This window comes from Neoarius graeffei, chromosome 11, assembly GCF_027579695.1.
Source record: "Neoarius graeffei isolate fNeoGra1 chromosome 11, fNeoGra1.pri, whole genome shotgun sequence".
Classification (NCBI taxonomy): domain Eukaryota; kingdom Metazoa; phylum Chordata; class Actinopteri; order Siluriformes; family Ariidae; genus Neoarius; species Neoarius graeffei.
Genome location: NC_083579.1, coordinates 39,682,331 through 39,695,539, shown reverse-complemented (window position 1 = coordinate 39,695,539; position 13,209 = coordinate 39,682,331).

The following is a 13,209-nucleotide window of genomic DNA, read 5'->3' as shown; positions in this document are numbered from 1 at the left end:
CCCACAGTCCAAAGACATGCGGATTAGTAACAACGGGCTACTCCAAATTGCCCATAAGTGTGAATGTGAATGGTTGTTCGTCTCTGTGCTAGCTCTGCGATAGATGGGCAACCTGCCCAGGGTGTTCTGTTCCCTGCCTCTTGCCCAAAGTCAGCTGGGATTGGCACCAGCTTTCCCAGCAATTCTGAGAGATAAGCAGTATAGATAATGGATGGATGGATGGATGGATGGATGGCTTTTGTAAATTTTGTGGATAGAAATGCAGTCTCACAATATTATTTTTGACCTTAAGACCAATATCATATACAGTGTCCTCCACAATTACTGGCACCCCTTGTAAAGATTAGTAAAAAGGGTTAGAAACAAATCCACCTTTTGGTGAAGTCGCGCTATCTCACACTGAAAAAAATGAGAAAAAGCCAACCTTTAATTGAAATAAATTTATTCAGAAAAAAAACCCCAAATCCCTCATCAAGGAATATTTTCAACAAAAATACATCTGCCACTATTATTGGCACCCCTGCAAATTACAGTGAACACAATGCAACTGAAGCATGTTTGCCATTTAAATTGTACATTTTTGAGTTAACTGGAGTGTGTAAGAACTTTCAAGCTGCAATCCATGACTTCTTGATTAACTGGTGTACAAATATGAGGTGACACTGAGGCCAAATTCTCTTAGTCATCCATCAACATGAGAAAGATAAGAGAACACACAAACCAAATGAGGGAGAAGTGTGTTGACCTTCATAAGTCAGGGAATAGTTATTTAAAAAAAAAAACCAGCTACTCACCTGAAAATGTCCATGTTAGAGCAATAATAAAAAGTGGATGCCAACTGGAGCTGTTACAAACTTACTAGGAAAAGGACACAAATTTATTTTGCTCCCATGTACAGTGAGGAGGATGGTAAGAGAGGCAAAAAAAATCCAGAAGGATCATTGTTCTGTTTATCTTCTTTGTGTTGATTTCAGAAAACCCAAAATAAATGAAAACTTGTGAAACAAATTATTGTTTTTTATTGTTATTAAAGATGTATGCTGTACAACCATTCTGTCAAATAAAAACAGTTCAAATAAATCATTGAAAGCCCAATATTGCTATGGCATTCATGTTCACGTATATAACATGGGCGGAGCGGGGGTGGGGGGGGGTGGCTTTGGGGGCTTAAGCCCCGAATGTTTCTTCCAAAGCCCCGGATCCTTTAAGTTGTTAAAAAATACTGGGCTGCCAACTCTCACGCAATGAGCGTGAGAGACACGCATTTGACTGTCTTCACACGCTCACACGCCATACCTCCGATTTCTCACGCTAGAAAAAAATCTAGTTTATCTATCTGATCTAGGCTACCCATTGCATCGCGCCAACCACTTGCAATCGATCAATTACGCCTTACGCACGGCTAAACAGGCAGAGAGGTGTTCCCTTCTGTACACACTCCCCTATGGCAGGTGGTGCATCTAATGATGCTGCACTCGCTGGAAGTTGGATAATTGCCTACCGTCAATTTAGAGGAAGAGGAGAGAGAAGGTATCTGAGTTGAAGACGGGTGTCTCAGACAGGTTTGTACATATGCACGCCAACGTGTGGCATTACTGGCGTAATTATGAACTTATATAAAGTTTCTTAATCGTTTTAGCCTATAAGTGTTGTGAGAATATTTAATGCCATACACTCTAAAAAATAAAGGTGCTTCAGTGGTTCTTCAAATCTCTGGATGGTTCCATGGAGAGTCAAAACTCTGTGATGAACCATTACATTATGCGAAAGGTTCTTCACATTGGAAATGGTTCTTCAGAGCCTGGCGTTCTCTTACCATTTGCTGGTCAATGCACATAGGCTATGTTTACACAAATCTGTCTTCACTGCTCAAACAAATGGTTTAAATGGTTCTTTAAAGAACTGTTGCATGAACGGTTCTTTGAAGCCCTGAAAAAGGTTCTTCTATGGCATCGCCCTGAAGAACCGGTACTGGCCCCATTATTTTTTAGAGTGTATCGAGAGCTGTGTACTAGGCATGCTAAATCATTATCGGCCTACTGCCGTGCCACAGCCTCTATCTTCCCCAACAAGCAGCACGGGAGAGCACCTCCTTAGCACACGGTTATTAAGGCATATTTTTAGTTTGTTTACTGTATGTTATCATACTTTATGACTTTATTTGAAGCCATACTGGAAATGTTGCAAAATAAAGCAAGTAAGAGATAATATTACAAATGCAAGAAGAGCCATTAGCCACCATACCTATTGTTTATTTACAGGGTATTTATTTTTAATTATTTATGATGTATGTAATTGCTCAGTTAAAGTCAATAAAGCATGGTCACCTGTAATATCAAAGAACTTGAACTTGTTTTGAATAATTAAAAAAAAGACAGAACAATATACTGAGGAGACAGGGTTTCAAAGAGGGCAAGACAGGTAGAGAATATTTGTCAGATAACAGGCCCTGACGAATGCTCTATTACTAATAAGGAACATAGATAAGAAATAAATTAATAAGAAATATATTAATATAGCTTATTTAAGTATGACCAAAATTTTTAAGCCCAACTTTGTGTGCACAGTCCCACCTATGGCCAAGGTTCAGCTTTTGTGTTTCAATACTGTTCAAACTTAATCATTTTAATGTTTCTTGTAGCGCATGCACATTTTGCTTACTGTTTAAGCATTTTATTTGTTCTTTTGCTGTTGATATTTTTCCCCATGCCAATCTTCTGCTGAACCCAGTGGTGGGGAAAGCCCTTAAATGCATAATGAATAGTCAGTGAGGGACAATCTTATTTTTGCAACAGTTATTAAAAACTTAACATTTAGACTAGTTTCAATTCAGAAGGTGTTTAGGCTTAGCTGATGAAATATTTTCAAACATGAACTTGCCTTTAAATCTGAAACACAGGTCTATAGGGCTACAGGAACATTGGCAGGCATCTGTAGTTTTCTAGTGTGGGGGCTTTTAAGCCAAAACTTGGTGCTTTTGTTGGCCACAAGCTGAAGGCCTGGCAAGGCAGGGTGTGTAAGAATGTAGGTATGGCACAACAGGCCACTCCATCTCCATTGTCCATCTCCAGCTGGATGACCCACAGACAAAACACCAGAATGCAGGGGGACAAGTGAATATCAAACTGAATACAAAATTCCCACTTACTGCGTGGTGTGTGGAAAAATTTTGCCGTCGACCCCCCCCCCCCCCCCAAAAAAAAATCTCACTCCAAGGAATTTTGAAAAGTTGGCAGCCCTGAAAAATATGACAACCCTGACGTCACACTCACTCTAAATTACATTACAACTCATTAATGGGCAAATAGCCTACAACAAATTCCGCATTTCCCTAATTTTCAAAATGTTGCTATCTTAACGCGCCGCAACAAGAAATTTCATCAACAGATACATTGTAGGCTACTTCACTGATCAGAATCTCCAGCATTTCAGCCTTGAAGTTCGACCAATCAGAATCAGAGTTCGGCGATCTGTGGCGTCGCCATAGTTTCGTAAATAAACTAACAAAAAGAAGAGCGACTCACCATGGCAAGCAAAAAGCAGTCGACACTTTTGGGTTTTTTAAAAAGAAAACCAAAAGGTAAGAATAGTTTTACTACTTGTGCTTGCAAACTGAAATAATAGGCTAGTTCTGTTATACTGCACAGAAAGTCCGACGCCACAGTTCGCTGAACTGACTTTGGTCTGACTGTCATTCATAACTTCAAAGTGAATGGGACGTTTGTCAGCATTGTAAAGAGCTGTGTTGTGTTTAACACTTAAACGCTAAGATATTATTTTGGCTCAGGCCATTTATGGACGTCAAGTGTTCTGCCAAATTTAAAAGTCTCAATTTTGCCATTGATGTTTACAGAACTCAGTAGTTAAGTGATTATTATTATTTCTTTCCATTAAATCGTATTGTCTTGTTCAGAATGTGCAGCTGAGAATGGAGTGTATGAATCAGAAGGGATTTACGATTTGCCATGTCTAGCAGGTCACCCCAAAATGCACTAGAACGTAGGAAATTGCATCTAAAAAATCCAAAATTTTCTGGGGGAGGCCCCCCAGACCCCCCGCTGGGCTAAGCCCTGGATGTTCACGTTGTTTGGCTCCACCTTTGGTATGTAAGTCCTGACTGCAATTATATTTTGGTCAGATATAGAACAATAAGCAATAAAACAGTACTGAAACATTTCACATCATCAAAGGAAATATGAATAAAGTAATGTCCCAGAGTATATTTGAAGGATAATTTAATTTCATCAGCCACTAAACTGAATCTGGGGAGTAGATGGACATTTCAACAAGACAATGACTCCAAACTTACAGCCAAAATAACTAAAAAAAAAAATCTCCTGACTTGAATCCAACTGAAAATTTATGGAGGATTTTGAAATTGTGAGTCCATCACACAGACCCTCATAACCTTGGAGAAGGGAAGACAATTTGGCAAGAGGAATGGGTCAAAACTGAACCACAATGCTGTAAAAAGATATTTCCTTCTTTCTATAGATATCTCAGGGCTGTAATTCCAAGCAACAGCTTTGCAACAAATTAATGTTGTTAATGTATTAATGTTGTTAATTTGTGAAGTCCAAATACTTTTTCCTCCTATCAATTTCATTAAAAAAAAAAATCATCTTTTTGCTTAAGAATACAGTGGTGCTTGAAAATTTGTGAACCCTTTAGAATTTTCTATATTTCTGCATAAATATGACCTAAAACATCATCAGATTTTCACACAAGTCTTAAAAGTAGATAAAGAGAACCCAGTTAAACAAATGAGACAAAAATATTATACTCGGTCATTTATTTATTGAGGAAAATGATCCAATATTACATATCTGTGAGTGGCAAAAGTATGTGAACCTCTAGGATTAGCAGTTCATTTGAAGGTGAAATTAGAGTCAGTTGTTTTCAGTCACTGGGATGACAATGAGGTGTGAGTGGGCGCCCTGTTTTATTTAAAGAACAGGGATCTATCAAAGTCTGATCTTCACAACACGTTTGTGGAAGTGTATCATGGCACGAACAAAGGAGATTTCTGAGGACCTCAGAAAAAGCGTTGCTAATACTCATCAGGCTGGAAAAGGTTACAAAACCATCTCTAAAGAGTTTGGACTCCACCAATCCACAGTCAGACAGATTGTGTACAAATGGAGGAAATTCAAGACCATTGTTACCCTCCCCAGGAGTGGTCGACCAACAAAGATCACTCCAAGAGCAAGGCGTGTAATAGTCGGCAAGGTCACAAAGGACCCCAGGGTAACTTCTAAGCAACTGAAGGCCTCTCTCACATTGGCTAACGTTAATGTTCATGAGTCCACCATCAGGAGAACACTGAACAACAATGGTGTGCGTGGCAGGGTTGCAAGGAGAAAGCCACTGCTCTCCAGAAAGAACATTGCTGCTCGTCTGCAGTTCGCTAAAGATCACGTTGACAAGCCAGAAGGCTATTGAAAAAATGTTTTGTTGACAGATGAGACCAAAATATAACTTTTTGGTTTAAACGAGAAGTGTTATGTTTGGAGAAAGGAAAATACTGCATTCCAGCATAAGAACCTTATCCCATCTGTGAAACATGGTGGTGGTAGTATCATGGTTTGGGCCTGTTTTGCTGCATCTGGGCCAGGACGGTTTGCCATCATTGATGGAACAATGAATTCTGAATTATACCAGTGAATTCTAAAGGAAAATGTCAGGACATCTGTCCATGAACTGAATCTCAAGAGAAGATGGGTCATGCAGCAAGACAACGACCCTAAGCACACAAGTCATCCAATCAAGTTAATCCAATCAAAATATTGTGGAAGGACCTGAAGTGACCAGTTCATGTGAAGAAAACCACCAACATCCCAGAGTTGAAGCTGTTCTGTATGGAGGAATGGGCTAAAATTCCTCCAAGCCATTGTGCAGGACTGATCAACAGTTACCGGAAACATTTAGTTGCAGTTATTGCTGCACAAGGGGGTCACACCAGATACTGAAAGCAAAGGTTCACATACTTTTGCCACTCACAGATATGTAATATTGGATAATTTTCCTCAATAAATAAATGACCAAGTATAATATTTTTGTCTCATTTGTTTGACTGGGCTCTCTTTATCTACTTTTAGGACTTGTGTGAAAATCTGATGATGTTTTAGATCATATTTATGTAGAAATATAGAAAATTCTAAAGGGTTCACAAACTTTCAAGCACCAATGTACATACTTTTTGTTCATAAGTACAAACTCAAAAGATATGTGTGTAAATTTAAAGTGCATATATGCAGTATATTAAATAATAAAAACAGAAGTGTTGGAATACCTACTTCTTTGCACTTGAGTTACCTTGTCTTTCATATGATTCTATGGTGCCCTGTGAAAGAGTTGCAGGAACAGCCTCAACACCTTGACAGCAGGCTGCAAAAAGACATGCTCAGCACCACAGGTACGGTAGCTCCACCAATGCTGCTGAGCCAAACCTCCCTTCTGCCTGTGGTAGAAGCCACAAGTGTGCTCTTCAGGCTACAGCCCATCAAACTGGAGATGGAGGAACAACCATACAGGAACAAGTGAAGCACTCCTTAGCTATATGGTGGGGTTTGAGTTTCAAGACTACAGGATATTAGTGAAGGACCATGAACCATGCTAACCATATTATACAGAAAAAAAAAGAAAACCTGGAAGAGCATGGTGGTGTACAACTTTTTTTTTTTATATGTGGCTGGGTTAAAGATCTGGGGATCAGGACACTAGACAGCGGTAGATGGATCTAAGTGCAGGAAGTGTGTTTATTAGCAGGCGTGATTGTTACAAAAACAAAACACAAATGAAAGCAAAGCAGAATCATAAAGCAGAGTATTTAAACAGTGTTATAAACATGGTTAGAAACAAACGTGACAGTGATAATGATAATACTTTGCAAAGGCCTCTGTGAAAATAGCATCCGTATCTGCATGTGCTGATTGCACCCAAATCAGTATCAGGTGTTTCCCATAATGACTGGGTCCCAAGCACGTGCACAACGCGCTCCGTGAGTGTGCGCAGCCACTTGAGCTGCGCCAGACTCAAGTGCACAAAGGCGTGTCAGTCAAGTGTTCACCTGCTGTGTGACCACAACTTTTAGCTTGCCTGCATATCGCTATGCATCGCCACCAAAATGCCTCATTTTCATCAATAACCCATCGCAAAGCATCGCGAGCTGTAGTGTGACCGTAGCTTAATGAGGTGGATGTGACATCGGATGAAACCCAGAAATTGTATCCTATATTTACATGAAGTAAACATTAGCTTCAACTTGAAAAAAAATATTACGGTCCACTAGATGGCACTTCGCAGGTTCTAGTGGTTGAGAAACACTGCCTTAGACAGTACTGCCCCAGTGACCAGCTGTTGTATCCCTGAAGGTACAATAATGTACTTTATTTTTTGTGCGGCAACGGTATTCCCTAATGGCAGTGGCCTCCTTTAGCAGGATAATGCACCCTGTTACACTGCAAAAAATTCAGGAATTGTTTGAGGAACATAAAGTGTTCAAGGAGCTGAGGTGGCCTCCAAAATCCCCAGATCTCAATCAGATCAAGCATCTGTGGGATGTGCTGCACAAACAAGTCTGATCCATGGAAGCCAACCTTGCAACTTACAGGACTTAAAAGATCTGCTGCTAATATCTTGGTGTCAGATACTACAGCACACCTTCAGGTCTTGTGGAGTCCATGCCTCAATGACTCAGAACTGTTTTGGTGGCACAAGGGGAATGTACACATTAATAGGCAGGTGGTTTTTAACGTTATGGCTGATCGATATATACTGTATATTGTGTGTGTTAAGGTTTGGCTTGTACTGTTTTAAAGTTTAGTGTTAAACTCATGTCCATGATAAGATCCTCTTCCCAGACCCAGGGAAGCATGCTGATCTGTGGGGGCCCCTACACACATTCAGTTTCTCTGCTGAGCTTTAATAATAACCAAAAAACAATTAAAAACTAACCTGCTACATGGCCTACTATATAATTCTACGTTCCCTTCTGGAAAATTAAGTTGACCAGCTCAAACTGGTGGCCAGCTTATAGGATGAAACTTTTTAACAAATGATGGGAGGAAAAAAAAAACATTTACAGTACACGGTATAGAGAAATGGGTCTTCTGCAGTTTACTCTGTTAAAGATGGAGATCGTGATTTTGGAAAAAGATTGTTGATGCATGGATTCAACAGCCAAACAAAAACACACCTCCCTTTGGTGCTTCTTCAGAAGCTCCACCCCTAAATTCCTGGGCACACATTACCAAGGCAACAACACTAACAGCTAGCTGGCCAAAAAAGAAATATGGCAGAATCCAGAATGTCTCCTGCCCAATGGTAAATTAGCTTCAATAAGGTAAAGCAATTTTTATTGCTATGAAAACGCAAGTGGTGTATGTTTTTGTAGTACTGTAGCAAGTGCGACAATAAGCTTGTTAATATTTAAATAGGTGTTAAAGCCAAATACTTAGCTAAGCCACAGTATCAGCTGAGGAATAACTTAGCTTATGTATTGTTAACATTCTCGCAAGTAACTTCAACAGTAACTCATATGCTACCTTCACAAAAAGAAGAATTAAAATCCAAATATCTAATCGGGGCGGTACAGTGGTGTAGTGGTTAGCACTGTCACCTCACAGCAAGAAGGTCCTGGGTTCGAGCCCAGCGGCCGACAAGGGCTTTTCTGTGTGGAGTTTGCATGTTCTCCCCGTGTCCACATGGGTTTCCTCCGGGTGCTCCAGTTTCCCCCAAAGACATGCAGGTTAGGCTAATTGGTGGCTCTAAATTGACCATGAGTGTGAATGGTTGTTTGTGTCTCCATGTGTGTGTCAGCCCTGCGATGAGCTGGCGACTTGTCCAGGGTGTACCCTGCCTCTCACCCATGGTCAGCTGGGATAAGCTCCAGCTTGCCCCCCGCACAGGATAAGCGGTTATAGATAAAACAAACAAGCTCTGGTTTCCCCCACAGTCCAAAGACATGCAGGTTAGGTTAATTGGTGGCTTTAAATTGACCGTAGGTGTGAATGTGAGTGTGAATGGTTGTTTGTCTCTATGTGTCAGCCCTGCGATGACTTGGCGACTTGTCCAGGGTGTACCCCGCCTTTCGCCCGTAGTCAGCTGGGATAGGCTCCAGTTTACCTGTGACCCTGTTGAATAGGATAAGCAGCTACAGATAATGGATGGATATCCAATCAGAACAGTTTACCTCACCTTTCAGACAAAGACTGACAACCAACACTTGACATGGGCAATGAAAATACTCTAGATGTTCCAGCCTTATATGCAATGGAAGTGGATGGTTCTGTCTCATAGCTGAACCAAAAAAAACCCCCCAAAAACATAATATAAAATGTCACCAAACAAACGACATGCAAGCACACAAAACACAACAGCATAAAAACTAGCAAGAGTTAGATGTTTAGATATTTTTTACAAAACAAAGTGACCGAACAAAGTAGGTTTGTAGCTAAGCGAGCAAGCAAGGTAATGTTACCTAGCATAACATTTTGAATCGTGCATCAATCCAAATAATCACACTGTGCTAGGAAACTTGTATTTTTAAGCCTTCGTGGCTATAAAACCTTTTGCAAACATTGTACAGACAAACACCATGATAATAGAGGTATGACACAGCAAGTAATATCACTAATGTTAGTTAGGCTGTGGGTTAGCAAACTGTCGTTACAGTTGCTGCTGTTAAGCTAACATGCAAAGAGGATGAAATGGTTTCCCAGAGCCAGCACACCATCTCCAGGCAGCAATACTCACAAATCTTTTGCTACTATAGCTAACATCACAACAGCAGCATATCTTGGCAAACTAGAAAATAAGTTGGATTTCTGTGGGCAATAAGTTGATCACAAACATTTGCAAATGGGACAAAACAGTGACCTACTGATTCTGTGAAATGTCGCAAAATTGTTATCCAGCTATCAGGCAGAAAGCGTAACCTCCACATCCGTCTTCATTCCTTTGGATTCTCGGAGGTCTCTCCTTTGAAAAACCTCATCGATGTTAACGCTGCTCTTCGCCCTTGCCTCGTCATCGCACTTTTTCAATTTTTGTTCTTCTGACCTTCTCATCTTCAGGTCTTTCTTGGCCATGTCTCCTTCTTGACAATGTGATCATGTTGTGAAGTTCAGCATGTTAGCATGTACCAGATTTACCGCCCCTCTCGGTCCCACTGCCCCTTCCCCCCGTCCTGTGCATGAATGCTCCCTATTACTGATTGGCCGGAAGAGTGTTGTGTGGCTCAATCTGAGCCAATTTACAGAGCCAGGATGAACACCAGATTTTTTTTTAGCACACATACAGAATAGACAGCTAGTGGACCCTGACAGAGATATTTGCTGAATTTGATAAAAAGTGTATTGGATTAGAATCGCTGACTGCACCTTTAAACGGCAGCACAAAAGTCATCATTGACCTGTCATTCGGCTGACTGATAATCAGAGCCGATATTCAACGTTTTTCCAATTATCAGAATCTGTACAAAAAGTGTTTACGTATGTATTTTGTTATATCTGACGCCATTCAGATAAATAATTAAAAAAAAAAAACAACAATAAGAGTGCTCTGAGAGCACAATATCCCCCGCTGGCAACTATATCCATGCTATAAGTGCTTAATACACCCTCATGAAATTGTCAAAGTACAAGTTTGGTAATCAAGGGCCATAACCCTGGTAAAATACGACTGAATTGAACGAAATTGCAATATGCGTATTACCGACATATAACAAAGAATCCTGTTTAAGTTTCATGAAATTCCTCCAAAAATTGAGAGAGAAGTTGATTTCAGAAGGTGAGCACCCTTCCCAGGACGGACCGATGGACGGACGGACATTGCCACGACATAATCCCCCTTTGGACCTTTCGGTCAGCAGGGGATAAAAACAAAAAACACTTCTGTAGTTTCCTGTGCCCAGTGTCCTGCCCACAGCATTAGTGGATTGCTTGAAAAATGATGACGTATCAAGTACAACCAACCAACCCTTCTGTTGTCGGTTTCTATATCCTATTAACAGCGCTATTGGATTGGTAGACATGTGGACCGTGTGTTGAGTAATCCCAATCAAACATGCTTTTTGCTATTTGTGGGAAAACACGGAATGAAACAGCACCTGAATTTGCTTTTACAGTGAGAGGAAAGGTGAGAACATGTCGAGATTGAACAAAACAAGTGGCAAAAAGCACAGTGCACTCGATCATATAATTTCACTCACTCACTCTCACACACCTTGAGATAAACGACTGTCGTAAGTATACTTTTTGCAGCTTTTGTTCAAAGCACTATTTTTTTGTAACGTTACAATATTAACACTATGTTTAATGTAAGCTGGGTGTCAGATTTAAACTCTTGTAAATTGTCAAACTACAAACACCAAATTTATGATAAATGAACAATGGCCCCAAATATCGGTCATCAGTGTCCTTATTCGCCGAAGATGAGGTGAATATCGGTGAATAATAACTGAGACAAAGTCAAGGTTATTATTCACAGACATTCACTGAGCCTGAGGCAGATAATTGTTTTAGTATAAATACACAGGTGATTAATTAAAAAAAAATCATATTAAAAAATTATTTATTTAAAACTTCGAAAGTGGCATACAAATATAAAGTGCGCAGACTTATGTCACTTATCTACACCAAGCCACATAAAATACTTTGTTTTGGAATAGATAAATAACAATTCCACCTGACCTTTGAATAGTTTTAGACCAAATTTCATAGCATTTTTAGTGCTTTTAGGAACAGCATTTTCTTTCATAATTTGTAATTCTTCCTCACTTACGGTCATGAAGCGATTGGCTGCCATTTTGCAGAGTTGCTCGAGGCGATCATCAAGAAATTGTCCGGATTTCTCAACCAATCAGCACGCATGATTTTCTATAATCACCTCTGTATTTATACTAATTATCTGTATTGGCCCAGAAAGAAAAAACAACCACCCATCACCACATTGTCAACCCCGACACAAAAGTGTAAATAAAGTCACGTTGTCTACTATATACTCTCACTAACCACAAGATAAGCATGCACTAATTAAAAAAAAAAAAGTGTCAACCTAGACTTTACTCCTTGCCAGTTGTAGTGTTCTGTGGAGCAGTTTATTTCTGTAAAGAAACCTTTACATATAATCTTGACATGAGCATGGATTAAAGAAAAAAAAAAATCATCTGACTAAAAAAAAAGAAGCTCCATGTCGTTGGCCCCTACCACGTCAGCGATGCGTCAAATTTTAAATGCCGTGTTGTCCATTATCCCCTCGGCCCCTACTTATAGTACATTTACATAATTTTAACAATGACTAAAGCTAAAGCAAGACTTTACCATTGTCATTACTGGCTATTCATGATGAAACATCAAGTTTTCAGCGCAAAGTGCAAATTTATTTCAACAATACTTTAGTAATGCACAACAGTGGTTCAGAGAAAAGTGCAAGTGCAGTCGAACTTGAACCATGCTTTCAAAAGAGTGGAACATAAAGAAAAATAGGAAAATCTGTTGAAATAAAGCCAGGAAACAAGAAAAGTAAAGTGAAAGTTCACTTTTTCTGCTTCTTCGCAGTGAAGCCAAAGGCATCTAGTTTGGCAACACCGGATGCCTGTTTTTGTTTCTTTTTCCTTGGCACAGCAGCAGGAGCTTGCCATTATTGCCCATTTCATTTAGCCAAGCCCATCTCCACTTATTCTTTACCATTTTGTCGATGTCTGACACATCTGTGCCTTCATTTAAAAGAAGCGCGTCCATGCTGGCAAAACTGAAAGTAATTTGACGCGCTCTAGTGATGGAAATCGAAGGGCCTATGTCAGGTGAAATATGGCCTTATACGCAATACTCAAGTTGAGGGGGGAGGCATCCCCCTTCTGAAATAAAAATCTCAAATCATCCTGCCCTTAAAAAACGGCCATCCCCATCACATCCCTTGGGCCATTTTACCAATTAATGTGGAAATTAGCCTACTATTATTTTAACAAATATTACTACCATTTCAACATTAGAGGCTTTGCGTAGTGATAGCCTACATGTAGCCGGATAAAAAAACCGCATATTTATTTATTCGTTTGCACCTCTCATTCACACCTACAGTATCAGTCAAAAGTTTGGAAATGCCTCTAATTCAGTGGTTTTTCATTATTTTAAAATTTTCTGAATTGTAGATTAATACTAAAGTCATCAACTTTATGAAGAAATATCTATGGAATGATTTGGTAAA